This window comes from Pagrus pagrus (genome assembly GCF_965226575.1).
Source record: "Pagrus pagrus genome assembly, chromosome: 8".
NCBI classification, from domain to species: domain Eukaryota; kingdom Metazoa; phylum Chordata; class Actinopteri; order Spariformes; family Sparidae; genus Pagrus; species Pagrus pagrus.
In genome coordinates, this window is record NC_140192.1 from 13,084,436 (window position 1) to 13,092,295 (window position 7,860).

The window sequence follows — 7,860 nt, forward strand, 5'->3', positions numbered from 1 at the left end:
ATGATTAGAGCCCAACACACACACACACACACACAAAAGCATCAAGTAACAACAAATGATAGGAAAGTAATTCAAGCCCACGCATTGATGTCCACATGCATCAGGCTATATATTATGCAGATGATCATCGTACGCAAACACGCAAACAGCTTTTGTGACCATCTTTCCATCAGGTACCATCAGAAAAGGTGTTGTGACAAAGTGGCAGCTCATGGCAAAAGCTGGTGAGTGTCCAAAGTGTCTTCAAAGGCTTTTACAATCAGGTGAGTGTGTGTGTGTGTGTGTGTGTGTGTGTGTGTGTGTGTGTGTGTGTGTGTGTGTGTGTGTGTGAAAGCGGGGTGTCTGCGGGTCACTAGTCTCAGATCAGGTCCTGCTCAGCACCGTTTTGATTTCCCCACTGAAATCACCATCTGTACCTGTTCGGCACAACCACGCACACACGCACACACTCAGACGTTGTGTTTAATTGTGGTGGGGCTTTTTGTGAGTCACCTAACACAAGCTGTCTATTTCTCCATCACGGCTGAAACGAAGGAGAAAATATCCTTTGTCAGCGTGAGGGAAAAGGTAACCATAATGGATGTTTCTCCGCTGCCTCTATTTTCTAGGCGCTATTCATTTTTCGCCTTCTTTATTCTGTCTCCTCCTTTTGTATATTGTGTTTTTCCCAACGCTGGAATAAAATGCACATGTGGAAACTGGCAAAAAAAAAAAAAAAAAAAGCTAATGCCCCTCCGTTGCCATGGAAACACTGCATGTCAAACAATCAACAAAACGAAATAGAGACTTCTTGTAAAAGTCTGACATCTTTTAACAAAAGCAAAGTCAATTTTACTTCTTCGCTTTCCTGCGGACAGTAATGATTCAGCGAGTAAATATCAAACTGAATGGCGCTGTACTTTTTCTCTTTACTTTTCTATTAAACTTCTGCTGAACTTTGTGATTTTGCCCACTCCTTTATGTTGGTTTGAGTTTACAAAGTCTTAGAAATACTTTTCATTGTTCATCCGTGATCTGTAACAAAAAAAGCCTTTCTTCACTCTGAGTTTTGTTTCAGACAGAACTTTATAAAAGCGGTTTTATGTTGTAGAACGTGTGAACACTTTCCTTTATAAGCTTGATAAACCTAAATTCGTTGTAACCACTGATTTCCTGTAGTCAAGCATTATGATGAAATGGTTTTCTTCTGTTGTCAGAAAAAAATAATTACAGTGGCAGTAACCCTTTAAATGTTGACGATCCAAGTGCTCAGGAGTCATTATCACATATTTATATATTATTACATTACAAGTACACTGTGCAAACCTCATTTTGATCTCAATTACCGCCTGTGAAGTTTCCTGATTGCATCTTGCACAGTTGTGACATCATCATGTTAACAACATCTGTCAACAGACAGACAGGCAAGGTGACAATAATACCAGCTAAATGAGGAATCTTTATTTACCACATAAAGAAGTGAAACTTTTCTCTGCATTCAATCCATCCCTGATGAGCAGTCGGCAGCCCAAGGACCAGATCTTAGCTAGTGCCTTGGTCAAGGGCACTGGCCGGAGGAAACACAAGCACTGAGAAAACATACAAAGTCTCTGCCCTGGCTGGGAATCTCACCAAGGACCTTCTTGATGTGAGGCAACAGTTTTAACAACTGAGCCACCGTGGGCATGATTTAAAAATTGGGATAAAGTGATCCGCCTCTGTAAACAAATGTGGGCCTGGACCGCATTTTGCCGTGATGAACCAACGGACCCTGAAGTTCTTCTAAAGAAAAAGCTACATGTCACCAACAGTATGCACGTATAATCTCTGTGCTCTGCCTTCTCACATGCTTTAAGAGGTTTAGAGGAGAAGCAGACTACAGGAGTCTGGTGAGCAGAAGGCGCTCTTTTATAAATCCTGGAGAGATTTGGGTGATTAAACTGGATGAGGACACACTTAAGTTGAAGGCAATTCAACATGGCTGCTGCACTGGTGACTGTGGTGGCACTTGAAAGCTGCATGACGTACCTCTTACCTTACATTACCTTTTGTTATTTCTATTATACTTCACTCGTTATTAAAGGGGCAATTTGTAGCAATTTACATGTATTAGTCACTTTTTTTATTGGCCTTATCTGAGTGGATTGTAATGTGACGTGAAAGATTAGACCTTTCCATCCCTCTCAGTTGCCTTTACAGGCCTGCGGATGATTGGTTTTAGTTGTTCAATGCTGCTAGACTGTAGATTTTTTGATTTTTTTATTTTTCTGGGATGTATAAATGCAGTCCATCCCTTCATATTTTGTACAGAATGTAACATTGATGTAAAACTACTGATTTTGCTTAAATTCCAGTCATGGCAATGAAGAGGAGGATAATGTGTCACCGCTCGTAATGCACCCTACACTGGGACCCCATCGTATTGAAATCCCTGAGAGGTGCAGCACTTTCAACAGCAGCCATTTACTACAACACTCACCACCAAAATGGGTCAACAATTCCGATTGTTGCGCCAGCGAAGTTGAAGTTAAATCGATTATTAAGCCGCGGTGAAAACGAGGCCATGGCGTCCAGATCTCCTGCTGTATCACCGGACAAGGGAGGAGCTGTGACCTGATTAGAGACAATGCATTGACTGACGGTGAACGTGCACCGACTTCCAGAATAACTCAAGGTTGAAAACAACTTCGTGTGGCCTAATTTTTAAAAACTTCCACGCATCTCATCAAGGAGAAGTAGGGCAGAAAATCACTAAACAACACCCACAAAGCAGGAAATGAAAACTCACCGCCGGCTGCAATAGTTTGCTCACATAATGTCAAGTTTAATGCCTTTCAGTGGCCCTCGCAGATGTTGATAAGAGAAACAAACAAGCCCATTGGTTTATTTGCTCTTTGTTATGGTGGTATTAAGTAAAACCCCGAAGGCGAGGTAGTCGGGCATTACACCTGGATCCAGTTTAAACCCTGCAGTGTGTTCCTGCCTGATTCTTCGTGTTGTTGTGTAGCTTTGCCGTTATTACTTTTCTTCCCAACAGATGGATCCAAAATGCAACAGGAGAGCCATGGAAGAGAGGGGAGGGAGAGAAGAGACAGAATGGAGGGAGGAAGCGATGCGATGTTCGGTGAGGCGGTGGAGAAAAATTGAAAGAGAGGAAAGGTACAGAATTCAAGAAAGAAAAGCCAAGGAGACAAGGAGGAGGAGGAGGAGGGGGCAGTAGATCCGCCTGAAGGAAACAGAGGCAGAAAGGCGAGAAAAAAGGGCTCAGCTTTGTTTATAACACCCCCCAACGAGTGTTCGTGGAGGGCTTCAGCTCCCTCAGGTATGATTTGGCATGCACTGGTGAGTCAAAGGGCTACCTGAGGCTATGCGTGTGTTTATACGTACAGATGACTCCTGGTTGAAAAGGGTTAGAAGACCTCACAACCACTGGGCAGATAATACATGTGTCGGAGCATGACTTTCCCCCTCAGGCCTTTTGTCAGCATGTGCTCATGGATGTTATTAATATGTATTTGTAATTATGCGTGTATGTCTGTTTGATTTAAGTGGTGGAGGCAGCTGGATGTGTTCAAGCTGAGGTCACATTAACTGAAAAATGCTTTTAAGATGGCACAAATCCAGTTTAACTCAGACATCAAGTCGTCTCAAAAGGAAGAAGCTTTTATCAATAGGATGTCATACGATGACAAGAGGTACAACTTGACTAGTGTGAGTGGTGCCAAGTTTATACAAATATATTTATTATTTTTATTTATTTTTATTTATTTATTTATTTCGGCATGTTATTAGACAGTCATCATCACACATCATCTTAGTTAAAATCAGATAGTACACATGGCCGAAAGGGAAAGCGGGAGAAGCAGATGCTTATCTAGTCCCGCCCCCGTTGCCCACAGAATACATTATTTCCACAAGTTATATTTCTTTTGTATTTTGACGTACATGTTACAGCAGCATGCATTGAACAGAGCTGCAGTCCAGCTCTAGACAGTCAACAGACTACGTGTGTGTCTGCACAGTGTCTATATTGGTCCATCATGAGTGAACAACAGTCTCTACTTGTTGCCTGGAGTGTAACACAGTCATAAGGTGATCCAATCGATATAGGTTAGTTTCAGTTATTTGGTTGTTAACTGGGATGGTGTGAGAGCCAGTATTGCCGTCTTTATTCATCCATCTCTTCTGTAGCTTTCGCCGCGCTTAGCTTCACCAAGACCTCTTGGTTAGAAGCCACGTCTGCTCGCATCTTTCCCATGTACTCGCACATTGTGGAGATGCCAGATCGCATCTCCACCACAGCACTCCGAGTTTTGGCGTTGTCAGCCCTCACACTGGTCTGCTCGGCAGCGATCTTTCTCAGCTTCCGAAGTAGCATGAACATTCCATATCCCAGGGAGAGCATTCCGATTGTCATGAACGTGAATATGTACACGTCCTCAACGTCCTCTATATCCATTACGGCAAGGCACAAGACTCTCCATTTTCCCCATCCATCCATTGTGTAGCCGGACATGAAGGTCCCGTCCGGGCATGTAGGCTCACCAGAACCAGTACGCCTTGTTGAGAACACTCTGTCGATTGCATTCAGTGACCAGTTTAGCAACTCCATCATGGACCAATTGATTCTCCTTTGTGTCTCGATTAACAGAGTCAGTTGAATTCTTCACAAAAGTGGATATTTGTACTTTTCAGTGTCAGCTATTGTTTGGGTACAGTTGGTACTTGTTTAGTCTTCCCTGTAGTCTCAACATAGCGTTTGCTGATTCCTGCCTCTGACCTTTACCAGACTCTCTTCTTGGTTCAGTTTATAACGATCAATAATCATATTTACATACTTTTTTTTGAAAACACTCAGATTTGCAGATTTTTTGAGTTCCTCATCAAGATTATTCCATTGTCTGACACCCATGACCGACATGGTAAAAGACTTTAGTGTAGTTCGTACCTTTCTCTTTCTGAAAACAAAGTTCCCTCTCAGATTGTGTCCCTCCTGTCTATGTAGGAATAGTGTTTGTAAGTTGTGAGGGAGGCTTTTGTTGGCAGCCTTGTACATCATTTGTACTGTGCGGTAGTTTATTAAATCAGGTAATTTGAGTAATTTTGATTTGATATATAATTGGTTGGTGTGTTCCCTGTAGTTGGCAAAATGTAGAATTCTCAAAGCCTTTTTTTGAAGCATTAGCAGGGGATGTGTGTTACCTTTATACGTGTGTCCCCAGACCTCTGCACAGTATTGTAGGTGTGGAGAGACTAGTGCACAGTACAACAGATGTAGTGCTTTTTGATTAAGTAGTTTTTGCGCTTTCCAAAGTATGGACACACTCCTGGCAAGTTTGCTTTTTAAGTGTTTAATGTGGGTTTTCCAATTTAACCTGTCATCGATAGTCACCCCCAACACTTTGTATTCATTGACCCTTTCGATATTCACTCCATTGACTTGAATGTTAATACTCTTGTTGTGGCCCTTCTTCCCATATAGCATGTATTTAGTTTTCTCTAGATTTAGTGATAGTTTATTTATATTGAACCACAAGTGGAGCTTGGCCATTTCATTATTGACTGTTTCCACTAATTGCTTCAAATCGTTCCCCGAACAAAAAATATTTGTATCATCTGCGAATAATATTAATTTCAAAATATTGGTTACTTTGTATATATCATTTATATATAGTATAAACAGCTTTGGACCCAGTACCGACCCCTGCGGGACCCCACAGACTATCTCCAAACAAGTTGATGAGTTCTCTCCCATTTTAACATATTGGGATCTCTTGTGTAGGTAGCTCTTGACCCACGTCAACACTATGCCTCTAACACCATATCTTTCCAGTTTAGCTACCAAAATATCATGGTTAATTGTATCAAATGCCTTTTTTAGATCTATAAAGATTCCTATTGAGTGTAATTTTTGGTCAATAGCATCAGTGATGGATTCCACAGATTCCGTTAGAGCTAGAGCAGTTGAGTGTTTCGTTCTGAATCCATATTGGCTATCGTATAATAGATTATGTTTGTTGATAAATATACACCTGCACGTGCATCTTTGCATGTATATACTGTGTGATAATTTGACTAATGAAGTAAAAGATTATGCATACCGACAATGTGATATATTTTTGTTATTTTTTGTATTTATTTAATTTTCTAGCTATCATTATACCAGCTTTTTAAAATCCACTATTGGTTGACCCCTTCTTCAAATGAAATTTCAACAGTTTCTGCTTTTGCCTCTGATGGTAGCATGGAGCATGGTAGGGATGTAGTGACACTGCACTTAAATCATGCAGGTCTAGACAGCAACTCTTCCTGCTGCAGTATCAAGCAACAACAGCGTTTTGTGGCTTTATCTCCCAGTGGATAGGAGCAAGCTAAAGCAGGTATACCCTATATATCAATAAAGTATTATAGCAGGTATCATAAAACATGAAGGACGGGAAAACCTGATATCAAAAACTGACGGGCTGACTTTTTTTTCCTTAGGCTGTCACTTTTGCTCACAAATCCATATTAAGCTGAAGATATATAAACAGACATAACATATTGAGTTCAGCTGACTGTTTCAATTCCCATCTTATTGACTAAAAATCCTATTTCTTATTAGGGTGGAATTTTTTCGTGCAGCGCACCTTACTTTAAGTCGATCAGCAAAATGAAGCATCTGATGTTGCTTCTAAGAACTAAGAGATATGTGCCGTCACGAAGCGCCGTCATTGACAATCAGAGCGAAGAGGGAGAGCTTAAAGGTGTGTGTATGTGTGTTCGTCTTTTGAGTGTGTATGTGTGTTTGTCTTTTGAGTGTGTGTGTGTGTGTGTGTGTGTGTGTGTGAGAGAGAGAGAGAGATCCTTCTGTAACACCTTGCTCCACCAACTCCACCTCACTAAGTATTGTGGGATTGAAGGAGGGAATTGTGCAAAACAAGAAAATATAAACAAAATATACGACACAAAAATGTCAGTGCGCTTGATCAAATGACTCAGGATCAGTCCATTTTTCATCATAATGAATACATACAGATTTGGTATTTTCTCTATCATACATCCTGGTATTCTCTCCTCTTTTTCTGCCAAAAATAAGTTAAAAATCTTTGTAAAGCAGCTCTTAAAAAAAGCAAATCATACTTTGAAATCAGCAAGCAGAGCATCGCTTAATGTCACATGTGTGAGCTGCGTGGCTCACAGTTCATGTCACTTCATGTTATCGCTTCCTGAAAGCAGTTTGGGGTAATTATAAGGCTCTACCAGTTCTGCTCCGCTCACCACACACAAGTCAAACTAAAACTAATGAACATCAGCAGTGAATAATCGGCTTCATTTTTTTTTCCTCCCACTTCAGACAGAAAATCCCCATTTTTGCTTTTTTTTCTGCTGTACTTCCTGTTTCTTTCATTTGGTAGGATGTTCAGAAGCAGCATAAAAAAAAGCTTTGATCACCAGAAAAACAGTCAGAGACCGGGGGTTATACATCCTGTGGCACAAATTTAAAAAAAAACTAATTTGGTTACCTGTCTATCTGCTTTTCTCTGTGCTTCTCCAGTCTTCATTATCACTCGTCTTTGTGTTTGCCTGATTAATTGTCTGCCAGTCTTGTTTGTGTATTTGGATCTGTTTTACCCATTGCTTGCCTATCTGCTTTACCTGCCTGTCGCTTCATTCCTCGTGCAGTGGCAAACATCACAGAATGGGTCACCTCCCATGACAATTAAAAATTCAGCATTGTCACAATTGGCTTCTGAACTGTCATACGCCAAAGAGAGTGAGGCAACAGGAGGAGTCTGCAGAGAGGAAAGGAAGCAGATGGAGCAGCAGACAACCAGACAAATAAATGTGAAGAGACAAAGACAAAAATCTACATAACCGTCTGGCTCCTTTTCCTTTAGT